Genomic DNA, 14,353 nt, shown 5'->3' on the forward strand with positions numbered 1-14,353 from the left:
TGCCCCATCAGGCTGACTGTCTTGCTCCCCTTGGTGGGAATGCTTTCTTCAGCACCATGGACCTCACATCCGGGTTCTACAACGTTCCCCTCCATGAGTCTGACAGACGGTACACGGCTTTCACTACACCTCTTGGCCTGTATGAGTACAACAGACTTCCCCAGGGTCTATGCAACAGCCCAGCATCTTTCATGCGGATGATGCTCAGCATCTTTGGTGACTTGAACTTTTCCAGCCTCCTGTGTTATCTTGATGACCTGCTGGTGTTTGCACCTTCAGAAGAGGAGGCCCTAAAACGTCTTGAGATTGTTTTCTCTCGCCTGAGGACCAGCAATCTGAAGCTGGCGCAGAAAAAATGTCACTTTCTCAGACGCTCTGTGAGGTTTTTGGGTCATGTCGTGGATGCTGGTGGTGTCTCAGTTGATCAGGATAAAGTGAGGGTTATCGCCAGTTTTCAGAAGACTGACCTTATGGATGGTGACGGTTGCACCCCTTCTCAGAGGAAAGTGAGATCCTTCCTTGGCATGGTGATGTTTTACCAGCATTTCATTCCAGGGTGCTCTCGTATTGCGAAGCCACTCTTTGCTCTAACTGCCGGTCAGAAGAGGACTAAAGGCTGCCATGGGAGTCAGAAACCGGGAACCTTTCGCAAGCTCACCCCTCAAGACTGGACTCCTGCTTGCGAGAAGGCATTTGAGGGACTCAAAGGTGCACTCCTCAGCTGTGCGGTGCTGGCACATCCTGATTTTGAGAGGCCATTCATCCTTTCGACTGACGCTTCCATGGATGGGCTGGGTGCTGTCTTATCCCAGGTGCCAGCTGGTGAGGAGAGAGCAAGACCTATAGCCTTTGCTAGTAAGTCTCTCAGCCGCAGTCAGGCCAAATATCCAGCACACCGGCTTGAATTTTTGGCTCTGAAGTGGGCTGTGTGCGATAAGTTCAGCCACTGGCTCAAGGGTCACCGGTTCACTGTCTGGACTGATAACAATCCTCTCACATACATTCTGACTAAGCCAAAGCTGGATGCCTGTGAACAGCGTTGGGTCTCTAAGCTTGCACCATACTGCTTTGAGATCAAATATGTTCCTGGAAAGCTGAACATCGTGGCAGACACCCTGAGCAGGGAACCGTTTGTGAGGCCTTTGGCCCAGCGCCTCCTGTCGGAGCCCTACTTTGAGCTGCTAGAGCAAGTCAGTGATGTGAAAGATGCTAGTGTCCAAGATGCCTTCCGTTTGACCTGTCAACCTCAATCGATACGCAGTGCTCCACCCTCTGCTGTGCTTGATGTGTCTCTGTCAACTGATGACGTGTCTTCTCTCATGTCTTCCCTCTGTGAGTGGGAGTCTGCTTCTTCATTAAGACCTGTGCTCCACTGGAACTTGTGTGCATTGACTTCTGGTCAGCTGAGGACAGCAACAACAAGTCTGTGGATGTCCTTGTGATTACTGACCACTTCACAAAATTAGCACATGCATTCCAATGCCCGGATCAGACCGCTAAGAGAGTTGCTAAAAAGCTCTGGGATGGATTCTTCTGTGTGTATGGCTTCCCTCAGCGCATTCACTCTGACCAGGGAGCTAGTTTTGAGAGTGAGCTGCTTGCAGAGCTTCTGGTTTTGGGTGGCGTTGCCAAATCCCACACTTCACCATACCACCCCATGGGTAATGGTACCACGGAGAGATTTAATCGCACCCTTGGAAACATGTTGCGGTCCCTCCCCCCCAGATGTAAGCAGAAATGGCCGCAAATGATACAGTCCATGACGTTTGTGTATAACTGTACAGCACACGAGACCACCGGCTTTGCGCCATTCTACCTGATGTTTGGGAGGGTGCCAAGGTTGCCAGTTGACCTCATGTTTCGGGATGTCCTTCATGATGACACCATTTGTGACTATGATACCTATGTCAAGTCAGTGATGGATGACCTGCGCTCTGCCATGCTCCAAGCCCAGGAACACAGCACAATGGCGCAGAGACACCAGTCTGACCAGTACAACAGAAAGGTGAAGGGTCTGCCTCTTTCACTAGGGGACCAGGTGTTGTTGGCAAACAAGGGAGTCAGAGGAAAAAGGAAGCTCTCTGACAAATGGGAACCTGTTGTGTACACAGTAGTCGACTTGGATCCTGCTCTTCACATCTGCCGTATCAGAGACAAAGAAGGTCATGAGCGTGTGGTGCATCGCAACCTGCTCCTTCAAGTTAACTTTTTGCCCTTGGACTCAACATTGAATGACGATGCTGCACATCCTGCTGTGAGCGTTGTCAGTGGCCCCCCTGAGTCTGACCTGGATGGGTCTGTGACATCTTTTGGGGGCACAGGAGCTGTACTTCCTGCCACCCGTACTGTGGATTCTGTCTCCAGCATTGGCGAGTGTGATGACCGCACACTATCATGGATCCATCAGCAATCCGCCGCTGACCCGGTCGAAGATGGCGTTCATGAGACCCCTCCCATAATGGGTGTTCCTGATCTTGGTGGGCTGGCTGGTGATGGAGCCTCCCCAGGCTCCCCTGCTGCTTTCCCGTCCCACAGTTTTCATTCTCTTGAACCCGAAAATGTGGACGTGGATCAAGGACTTACCACACGTTTTCACATTGTTATAATTACACAAAATGTGTCCTAAACCCCCAAACTGTTCCTTTTATACCTGACTTTTAGGACCTCCAAGCCTGTAGTTATGTTCATTATCAGTTAGAGCCCCTCCTCATTCTTTTCTTCTTCTTCTTTGGTGCAACCCTATAAATACAGTGTACCCCTTTTGCCTCTCCCCTTTTCTACAATTCCCCTGTGGGAGAGGTGGGTGTCATTTCTTTCCCAACACTGTAAAACGCTCATATAATGCATATTTAGCCACCTGGATGTTTCTGATTGTGATTTTAGTTCAATTATTGTCATTATTAAGCCTGTTTTTTGTTAGATGTTATAAGTGTGTAGTATGTGTGTATTATAAATGTGTTTTAGGCGCCATAAATGCTAGCTTGGAAGTTGTGGTGGGTTGAGCTAACCCTCTTCCCCACTGTTTGTATTTGGTCGTAGGAGCTGGAGTGGGCAAATTATTTACTTGGAGGCCTTTCTTTCTTTTACCTTTTGTGATCAGGTATGTCGGATTTTGTGTTGTTGTTTTTGTTTTATCTTATGTCAAATATGTTACGTGTAAATCCATACTTTATGTTCAATGTAAAAATAAATGCCGCCCTTTTCTACAATTCCCCTGTGGGAGAGGAGCTGGAGTGGGCAAATTATTTACTTGGAGGCCTTTCTTTCTTTTACCTTTTGTGATCAGAGATCAGACACAACGCAGAATCACACCGGTTACACCTACTCGTGACACAGTTGTGCAATTTCTCAAAGCAATTGTGAAGCTTAGTAGTACATGGAAAGGGGACATAGAATAATTGGTCACATAATCACATTGTTTTCTGTTTAAAAGATTATAGGAATAATGAATGAATGGGCTGCAGTCAGCATGTCTACGTTCGTGTTGCCCCGTCGGGCCACGAATGCGACAGCCTGCTGGACAAAAGCCTGGTCGGCCAGATTACCAGTCCAGCCCTAAAGTCACCGAGTTACAGGTGCTGACAGCTGATATCTGAGAGTATTGTTGTTTGAACTATAGATGATTTTAAGATCCACTGCTAAGATTTTGGCTTTTTATAGACAGAGCTGAAGAACATTTTAAACATATTTTGTAGTTCAGACTAAAAGTTAAAACGATAAGACAATAGATGTTGGCCCTTGATCCAGTCTCAGATTTTAAAGGCTTATTTGCTGGTGAATATAAATTCACATCTTAATAAATAATTCCTATCAAGGATTAAGCCAAGCTTTAGTGTTTATTACTGACTGTGAATAGTTTTTCTTTTTTAAGATGCACCATCTGCAAATAACTCCAAACTGAGAGTGTAACAGTGAGAGCACTGAGGACGTGCAGAACAACGTTAAATAGGTACCAGATGATTTTCTGTTGGTTTAGGTGTGCTCTGTGTGGTAGTCCCGACAGCACGAACAATAAAATGCTAGTTTACAGTTGTGGGGATTATTAAATGTGTCTCTCAACATGTGTTTCACTTGTGTCTCAAGTGAAACACATGTTGTTTAAAGCACTTTTATACAGATGTGTCTGGTGTTACGTGAGAAAGTTCTTCATTCTTATAAAACAGCACAAAGTCTTCCAGGATTATTAATATATACGTGTTTCATGTAAAAAACTAAAATGTATAAATTCACCAAACCCCCCTATAACTCCTCAATCACGATGTCATAAGTCACTGGACACTGTGAACACTTCATGCATAATGGACCTTCATGTGTACGGACATGTGCAGGTATATACATATGTATATTTAGTGTGTACGTGTCTGTAAACAGGAATAGTACTGGTACAATAGTTATATCAAGCTATATAGTTTATGTCTTCCATATTTCCAACTATATCCATAATCACATACTGTGTATGCTACCATTGTATGTAGTGTGTTATCTCACTTTTTTTCATTGATTGTACTTATTTGTATTTTTGTATTTCCTTCATATATCAGTACCTGAGCTGAGGTGACGCAAAAAATTTCCCCGTTGTGGGATCAATAAAGTCTTATCTTATCTCATCTTATCTTATCTTATCTTATCTTATCTCATCTCATCTTATCTTAGAAATCCACCATTTCAAGGAGAATTGCTATTTATTTACTTTAAATTATTATTTTTAGATGAAAGTGGAGCTTGCAATATTTCCTGACTTGTGTCCTGATTCGTGATTTGAGGTGAAGACAAACGACTGCAAAGTCCCAGTAAGGTGCGTCAAAACAATGATTTTATTAAAACACATATATATGCGGGAAGCCGAGCACGATCACTCACACAGCATCGATCTTCCCAGAACAATAAATGGGGTGTCATATATATACGAAAATAGTGCGTCACAAGCAGATCACAACAGGCATAAGTTCCAGGACCTAGGACATATTCCAAAAAAGAGCATTTCTTTCCTATGTTCCTCCACTATCGCCAGATGCTTCCTGTTATTTCACTTCACTTATCTGTGGAATTAAACTGTCACGTATGCAGGTACAACTTGCAGTTGCGAGCAAACCAGTATCTATCTAAATACTATATATGTGTGTGTGCAGGCACCCTGTGTGTGTCCTGACCTCAGTGCATGACCTTACTCGATAAACAAAGACATTTCAGAAGCATACTTCCTGACTCCGTTTGAGTCATGTGTTACCAGGCAGACTCCAGTGCAACATGAGGGCACACAGGCCTTTATTCTATTTCTATATAATATGTGGTGAATTGTAAGCATGTATGCAGTCTTTCATTAGCTGTGGGTCACTTTACTCAATAGATCGGTCGAACATCGCGTCGGCCGAAGCTTCAGACCATTAATTAACTTGACCGAGCTTCAACTCTTTAATTAGCACAAAATGCAATATGTGTATAACATGATTACAGCTGCCCCTGCAATAAAAGATTATTATGTAATTCAGCTCACACCTGAAATACAGACTTTAATGTAACATCAACAGTTTCAATAAATGCTCTAATGAAATGATAATGATAAATCATAAGTGATAATAAATCATAAGTGATAATAAATCATAAGTGATGCAACAGTAATAATAATGATTATGAATAGTAACAGTAAAATAATTTTCGATCTCCACACTCCTCCTGTGTGATTTTTGGCACCTGAGCCAGTTTTCCTTTTCCTCCCAGTTTTTCTCTGACGTACACAACTATGAGAATGGTATGAAACTCACAACAGTGAATACATACATATTTCTCCAAATGTCAAAATATTCCATTAACTTTAATTCAATCTTTATTTGTTCAGAAACAACTTGAAATAAAAGGACCGCTCACGTATCTTCCTGACCTGCAGGAAGTCTGAAGCGTGACAGCCCGAGGTAATCCAGCAAACATGAATACTGAATAAATGTTTAAAGGAGTTGTGTTATTTATTAGTGTCTGCTGGGTCACAGAGGCTCATGAAAGTGCTAACCTGTGGGAAACGTCATCATTAAAACTGTGCAGCTTTATGTGATCTGTGATGGTTCATCATGCTGGCTGTGATTTATGTTACTGTACAAATGCAGTAAATCATTCATTTATTTTGAATGAATTCACTGATACTACAGCGTAGTAACAGAGAAATAAACTCATGTCATCATTCTCACTGTTACAGTCAGAAGGAGCTTCACAGCCTTTGACCCTCCACAGTCAATAAACCATCTTAAACTAATTTAGACTTTAACCCTTTAAGACCTACCATAGAACCAAGTCCGCCAGAGCTTATATTATATTTTTACATGCTGTGGAGCCATTTTTGGGAGCATTTCAAGTTTCTGTACATCAATACAACCATGATAGCCCAAATTGTAATAATATGTCTGCATTAAGTGCATAGTAATTACATAAATTGCAAAAAAGTGCAATAAACTACAAAAAAAATGAAAATCGTTTTTGTTTTTTTAACATATATTTCTAGTTAGAGAAATTTAAGAGGCTTATCCCTCAAAACTGTAAATACAAAAAAGTTGCACAAAATAGTTTCCCACCACAGGAAATTTATTTTGAGTGTCTTCATAGTTTTATATTTGAAATACACCAATTTTTATACACTGCAGGAAAAACGAAAATAAATATTATAATGCAAATTTGCAAAAAAGCAGCATATGCATCAAAATAAACTATTTCCAGCAGTGCAATATGAGTCCTAAGCATCCCAGAAACCACACAGAAAGTCATAAAGTCAAACATAACTTTTAAAAACACCAGTATAGGCTCATGAGGCCCTGATGGTAAAAAACTACATTTCCGCAAAATGACGTCACTTCCGGTTTCGGGCAGGTCATGGCGGACAAGCGATAGTTCGCGCTGATGGAGTAGGAAGTGTTTTGAACAGCTGATCGGATCGGCAAAGTGTGTCTTTGGAATATTATGTTTTTGTTGCTGCAAGTGTTTTTTATGCAGTTTTTGCAAAGCTGTATGTGGAAGGAAACTGTGACCGAGGACAAGCTGATGGCATAAGATGTAAGTACAACTCCTCCGGTTTCATATGCTTAAATTATTGCGCTAGCTCATGTGGTTGCAGAGCTACCGGGATTTAAAAATAGTTAGGCAAAACAGAGCGTGCCCACTCCCACCGGCTTTAAAGGGTTAAACATGTTGGTGATCTCAGTCGTTCCCCCAGACACAGACTCTTCTGAAATATTTTAATATTTGTGACCATATTTAAGATTTCTGACTGGGTCCTATTTACAGTTGATTTATAGTCACATCTGAGATTAGTATGAAACGACTGATGTAAGAGACCTTTTCACTCTTTACACCCATGGTTGATGTATTTATGTGTGTGTGAGGGCTGAGCAGGTGCTTGGGGGAGGAGGTGGGGTATGATGTTAGGACAAATCTGCTCTACCTCCTTCAGCTTCTCTTTCTTCTTCTCAGTTTGGCAGCAGCACTGGCACACCTGGGAGGCACCTGTGGGCAGAGATTGACAGGGAGCTATATAATTTTGTGGGTGTGTATGTGTTTCCTCATCCTCCATCCCATCTGCACTGCAGTAAATGGCAAAGCTTGGCAGTATATATAGTATAATCTAAAGCAGGGAGGAGAATGAAGGAGACCATAACTCTGCTCTTATGCCTCACGTGCAGTTATAGTCGATAAACAGCAGCATCTGGCATCCAACACGATTTCTATAGAAACACCTGTTTGTAATAAATGTGCGTATGATGGTGTCATTATAGAGCAAAGGTCATACAAGAGAGAATTAAACCAAATCTTTACAGTCTGAATGTATTTATTTTGTTTTGGTGTTTTCAGAGAACGATTCACAGTGAAATTACAGCTGAATTGTGACCAAACTGATAAGAAGAGGTCACATAGTATTTGAAGTTGGTGAAACCGTGGTGTGCATGGTCTCCTGTGGATTCATAAATCTGCAGCTGTTATTATGAGTTGTCCTCCTAACCTCTCTGCTCCAGTCTGCAGCTGGATTCTGGGTATTATGAGAACAATTGAATTTATTTTCTCTTTGTTCTTTGATGTCACTTTAAACAGTAATTGGTCAGGATGAAAGTCCAAAAAACCAACAGCATCACATTCGTGGGGACAACAAATCACAAAGAAAGAATTTTTGCAATAAGCTCCACATTGTGGATCAAAGCATCGCTGGCCATCGCTTCTTCACATCCTGAAAATGAAAATGGCTCAAATTATAACCCATCTGACTCTGTTTTATATTCTGGCATCCATCGCGCTTTATTCGATTTGAATCTGATCGTGGTGGTGGTATTCTTCAGTTTTTCTTTTTGCTTTTTAGTCTTGCTGTAAATATGTTTGGACAGGTTATCTATGGATATATTTTCCATTCATACTTACATCGGTGCCTTTTTGCACAGTAAAACAAGGAATATTACAAACTTACTGGCAAACTGTTAGATACTTGAGAATTTAAATATTTTTAGGAATCATGTTAAAATAAAATGGTAACAAATAGAGATCATCTCTGAGTGTTTGTAAAGCATTCCAGCGTCAAGCTTAACAACCGATATATGGAGCGACTGCCTCTCTCTCTCTCTCTCTCTCTCTCTCTCTCTCCTGCTGCTACTTCAATCATGAAACTGATCAATGATCAGCTGATCGTCTCTCTTGTTTGTTTTTGGCCCACTTTGCACCAGAAGGAGGAAACCAGCAGCTGAACAACAGCAGCACGTTTAAGCTTGATCAGCTGTTGTTAGAATTTATTTAATATTATTTCTACACCAGGATCTTTTTCTACGTAGCTGACATAGCTGTGCAGGGGCGGAGCTAGCAAAGTTTAGCCAGGGGGGCCGATAGGGCATGAACAGGGAAAAGGGCCATCTGTGCAGTTCTTTTGAAGACAGATGTTGAATCTATTTAATTATTCTTGAAAAATAATTTATTTCTGTGCATTTTTTTTTTTTTGCTGGGAGTTGGAGCCCTATTAGTTACGTTGCTTAATATTTCTGCTAACTACTCTTTAAAATACCAGAATAGGGAGGATGGAGCAGGTTTAACTTTATTAGATTGATCAGTGTTGCTGAACTATGAAATATTTTGGGTGCAGTGTATTTTTACATACAGGTATAACAGAATAGCTTTAGTGTTGTTGTTTTGTTTTTTAAACTTGAGTATAAACTTATACAAAATGCAGCAAGATATTTAAAAAACAGTTTTATTGATTAAAAAAATCACTATCGGATTCATATCGGTATCGGCAGATATCGGTATCGGACATAAAAAAGTGGTATCGTGCCATCTCTAGTAACAAATGTAAAAATGCAATTATTCATATGGGTTATTTTCTGGTAAATAAATATGAATATATTCCTCTTAGCTGCCGACATTTTTGCTGAAAGTACAGAACAGTAGCTACACCTTTGCACTTGTTAAGTGTTTCCACATCAAATGGCCTGTATTTGTATAGCGCTTTACTTAGTCCCTAAGGACCCCAAAGCGCTTTACACTACATCCAGTCATCCACACATTCACACACTGGTGATGGCAGCTACATTGTAGCCACAGCCACCCTGGGGCGCACTGACAGAGGCGAGGCTGCCGGACACTGGCGCCACCGGGCCCTCTGACCACCACCAGTAGGCAACGGGTGAAGTGTCTTGCCCAAGGACACAACGACCGAGACTGTCCAAGCCGGGGCTCGAACCGGCAACCTTCCAATTACAAGGCGAACTCCCAACTCTTGAGCCACGATCGCCCATCACACCTTGCACACTGATTTCTTTAGGTTTTTTGCGCTACTTGTAACCCTTCTGTATTTTCTTGTTATGATGGTACAAGAGTTCAATCTTCTCAAACAAGTGTCCTGTCATGTGGGTGATCATGAAAAATGTTTGCTGTAGAGAAAGGTCACCTCAAACCCAACCCTTTGTTTCTGTCTAAAGGGCAAAGTATTGATAAAACTCATTGTCATGATGTGGAATGAAACTTAAAATTAAAATGTTGCCGTACACTGAAACGAAGACTCTCGGCCAAACAAAGATACAGCAATGTACCTTAAAACCATTTATAATGGGGTGAATGGATGGTGCCTGTTCGTTCTCATACAAGGGGGGAGCTCAAGTGCAGTTGAATGGTACTCATTAGCCCTTTGAGCGAGGACAGAACACAAGACACGTGTGAATAATTAAATGAAGCTGTGGCGTTCACTGAGATGATGCTTTACCGTGGACTGTATGGGCTCCATCGTCGCTCTTTGTCATCAAGACGACTCAAACAAAATCACAGAGATGATCTTAATATAAGGCACTGTGGCAAAAGGGCTAGCCTTTAAAAGATCGTGAAAGTGAAACGTTTTAATAGGAGTCACCAGTTTTATCACGTGTTGAATGTAACAGATGCCTTGTACATACAGCCTCCCTGTGTTTCTGTATTGGGCTTTGATCGTTCAACTGCACTACTGATCACACAGCTGAGCTCCGTCTTGATCTCATTTCATGTAGCAACATCCAGATGACAGGTAGACGTGGTCTTCAGCGATGCTGTGGGTACATGTCTGATCCCTTCGGCTGAGAGTGAAGTGCCTGAAATATAAGAAAAGTACAAGATACCGTCTCTCAGGAGGGAAAATGAAAAGAAAGTCTTTTTTTCTCACAGTATTTTCATCGTGCGTTTTCATTTTGTTTTCACCTACTTTACTTTTGTGTGTTTTTGTATTTTATCTCGTCACCTCGCTGTAAACTGTAAAACAAAGCTGTAACATTATTACCCTGTAAAGTGCAAATCTGTGCTGTGTGTTTGTCAAACACACAGAGTTATGTTATGAGTCTGTGTTATCACATAAAAGATAAATAAAAAGACAACACAAAAACTACACTAATGATAATCAGTTGTCATAATGAGGCCATAAATTCTGGAAAAAGACTTCCGAGTTTTTTAAGTGGAGATATCATCTGAATTTCAGGAGAGGGACCACTCCTCCTTCACGCCCCCTCCGGCCTCAGGCTTTAAATGCGCCCCTTCACCAATACCTGCTGTTCTCATTTTCATGCGAACACCCCTCGTCGTCAGACACCTCGCAAAATCCTAAGAGCGTGATTCCTACTCACCCTTCGGCTCATCATCATGGATTCCCTGTCGCTCAGCCCATCGGACCAGGACCTCACTCTTTCTCCACCTGATTTTCCCAGGCAGTCCGGGATCTGCGACCTAAACTTCCTAGTGGAGCTGCCGCGGAGATCCCGATTACAGCCGGCCCTTCTGGGGCGCCTTCCAGCAGCCGTCCTCGCCACGCAGCCATCAGGTCCGCCATTTGCATCCCCTTCTCTCCGCTCCATTCAACAATATCGGCTCCGGTCGCGAAACTACAACCTTCGAAACTGCTACTAGAGGATGATCCACTCCCAGTAAAAGTTCACGACAGAGCTCCACCCCGGATCACCCTGAGGGACGTCTCCAGCCCCGCGGAGCTTCCCGGAAATACGATCCATCTCAGCATTCAACTCCGAGGTCGCTCCCACGCTCCGGTGAGGTCTCCTGAAGATTCTTTGCCAACGTCGATCTATGACTGGACCGTCGCCCGTCTCCAACAAGCTTTGAGAGAGAGAGGCATCCGCTTTCGCCGATCCAATAACAACGTTTGTTCTTAAAATCTCAGCGCTCCCGCTCTCATTCACCGAACAGAGTTAATCCTTCTCCGGGCATAAATGAAGCCAGCTCACTTTCTGGTGCTTGTTCGGAGTCAAGTGGAGGGATGCCTATTATTTGGCAGTCAGGCTGACCTTCGGTTGCAAAAGCTGCCCCAAGCTCTTCGACTCACTCTCCAAAGCTCTATGTTGGATCCTCTTCAAACGTACTTTAATTTCAGATCTTCTACATCGCTGCATCTCTACCATCCGGCTGAAGTATAGCAACTACTTCCTGGCACGCACACTCCAAGCCATGTTCCCACTTGCCTTCTTCGGCTTCTTATGCTGTTCCAAATTCACCTCCTTATCTTTGAAATCCTAGCCGGATCTTCACCCGTGCTTGAGTGACATCCACCCAGTCTCAGTGGATCTCAGTGGATCTGAAGGTAAGGCATGCTGAGATTTTCTGAGGTGGAGGTAATGGCTTAGTGATTCCCTACCTTTAAGCCCCTTCGAATCACTAACCCATTACCTCCACCTCAGAAAATCTCAGCATGCCTTACCTTCAGATCCACTGTTCATCACCAAATCTGGCCACGCCCCGACCAGGTCATGGTTTCTCTCACACTTTCACCAAGTACTCTCGTCTTCTGGGATTCCTCCCAATCTCTTCTCTGGCCATTCCTTTCGCATCGGCGCTGCGACTTCTGCCTCCCGCAAAGGAATCCCCGACCACTTAATCAAGCTCCTAGGCCGATGGTCAACACAAGCCTACCAGTTACACATTCGCAACAATCTCCAAGACCTCCATAACGCCCAGTCTTCACTCCTGTAGGAGATGCCTACTTTGGGGGATCTGCCTGGCCCGGGAGCCATCGCCAGTCCCCTTCGAGGCCTTCCCCAAACTGCAGCACCAGTTCACACTTCCTCATCCCCCATCACCACCGAGACGTGGTCCCAGCTAGTGAAATGTAGTTTCGGTGCTTTAATTAGCTCCATTAGGTTGGAGAGAAGGCCAGCACGTCTGCAGACTGGGACGCTCAAACAATCTGGATCTGTTTGAGTTTAAACACATCAAGGCAAGGCAAGGCCAGTTTATTTGTATAGCACAATTCAACAACAAGGTGATTCAAAGTGCTTTACAGAGACATTAGAAACAAAAACAAATAAAAAGCATGATTTAAAATTGATTAAAACAAGCAAACAAACAAACAAACAAGCAAGCAAACAAACAAACAAACAAACAAAACAGTATATAAAATCAAAATAAAAACAGATAAAATCAGTAGTTAAAATGTAAGTTTTGAAATTTAAGCTTAAGTGCAGATTTGGTGCTTTATTCAAATGCAGCTGAGAACAGGTGAGTCTTCAACCTGGATTTAAATAAACTGAGTGTTTCAGCTGATCTGAGGCTTTCTGGGAGTTTGTTCCAGATATAAGGAGCATAAAAGCTGAATGCAGCTTCTCCGTGTCTGGTTCTGACTCTGGGAACTGATAAAAGACCGGATCCAGATGACCTGAGGGATCTGGAAGGTTCATACTGGGTCAGGAGGTCACTGATGTATTTTGGTCCTAAACCATTCAGAGCTTTATAGACCAGCATCAGGACTTTAAAGTCTATCCTCTGATGGACAGGCAGCCAGTGTAAAGACCTCAGAGCTGGACTGATGTGGTCCACTTTTTGGTCTTAGTGAGGACTCGAGCAGCAGAGCTCTGAATGAGCTGTAGTTGTCTGACTGATTTTTAGGTAGACCTGTAAAGATGCTGTTACAGTAATCAAGCCTACTAAAGATGAATGCATGGACTAGTTTTTCCAGGTCCTGTTGAGACATCAGATCTTTTATCCTTGAAATATTCTTGAGGTGATAGTAAGCTGATTTTGTTATTGTCTTAATGTGTTTTTCTAAGTTTAGGTCTGCATCCATCACTACACCCACATTTCTCTCCTGGTTTGTGGTTTTTAGGTGTATAGATTGAAGTTCTCTGGTGACCTGTAATCGTTTTTCTTTGGCACCAAAGACTATTACCTCAGTTTGTTTTTGTTTAGCTGGAGAAAATTGTGGCACAACCAGTCATTAATTTCCTCAATGCATTTACCAAGAGCCTGTACAGGGCCTCGGTCTCCTGGTGACATTGTGATATATATTTGTGTGTCATCTGCATAGCTGTGATAGTTTATTTTGTTGTTCTTTATCATCTGTGCCAGTGGGAGCATGTAGATGTTAAACAGAAGGGGTCCCAAGATGGAGCCTTGGGGAACTCCACATTCAATTCAATTCAATTCAATTTTATTTATATAGCGCCAAATCACAACAAATGTCGCCTCAAGGCGCTTCATAGATACAGAGAAAAGCCCAACAATCATATGACCCCCTATGAGCAAGCACTTTGGCGACAGTGGGAAGGAAAAACTCCCTTTTAACAGGAAGAAACCTCCGGCAGAACCAGGCTCAGGGAGGGGCGGGGCCATCTGCTGCGATTGGTTGGGGTGAGAGAAGGAAGAAAGGATAAAAGACATGCTGTGGAAGAGAGACAGAGATTAATAACAGATACGATTCAATACAGAGAGGTCTGTTAACACATAGTGAGTGAGAAAGGTGACTGGAAAGGAAAAACTCAATGCATCATGGGAATCCCCCGGCAGCCTACATCTATTGCAGCATAACTAAGGGAGGATTCAGGGTCACCTGGTCCAGCCCTAACTATATGCTTTAGCAAAAAGGAAGGTTTTAAGCCTA

At 42.8% G+C, this 14,353-nt stretch overlaps 1 pseudogene across 1 annotated transcript in view; it reads left to right on the forward strand.

Moving 5' to 3' along the window:
• Positions 1-13,724, forward strand: part of LOC146515989 (uncharacterized) — a 71,911-nt pseudogene extending 58,187 nt beyond the window's left edge. The window contains exon 2 of the transcript XR_014875183.1: positions 12,905-13,724. The product of XR_014875183.1 is annotated as an uncharacterized LOC146515989 (transcript). The remainder of the gene's footprint in view (positions 1-12,904) is intronic.
• Positions 13,725-14,353: the final 629 nt, after the last annotated feature.

This window comes from Neolamprologus multifasciatus, chromosome 7, assembly GCF_963576455.1.
Source record: "Neolamprologus multifasciatus chromosome 7, fNeoMul1.2, whole genome shotgun sequence".
Lineage (NCBI taxonomy): Eukaryota > Metazoa > Chordata > Actinopteri > Cichliformes > Cichlidae > Neolamprologus > Neolamprologus multifasciatus.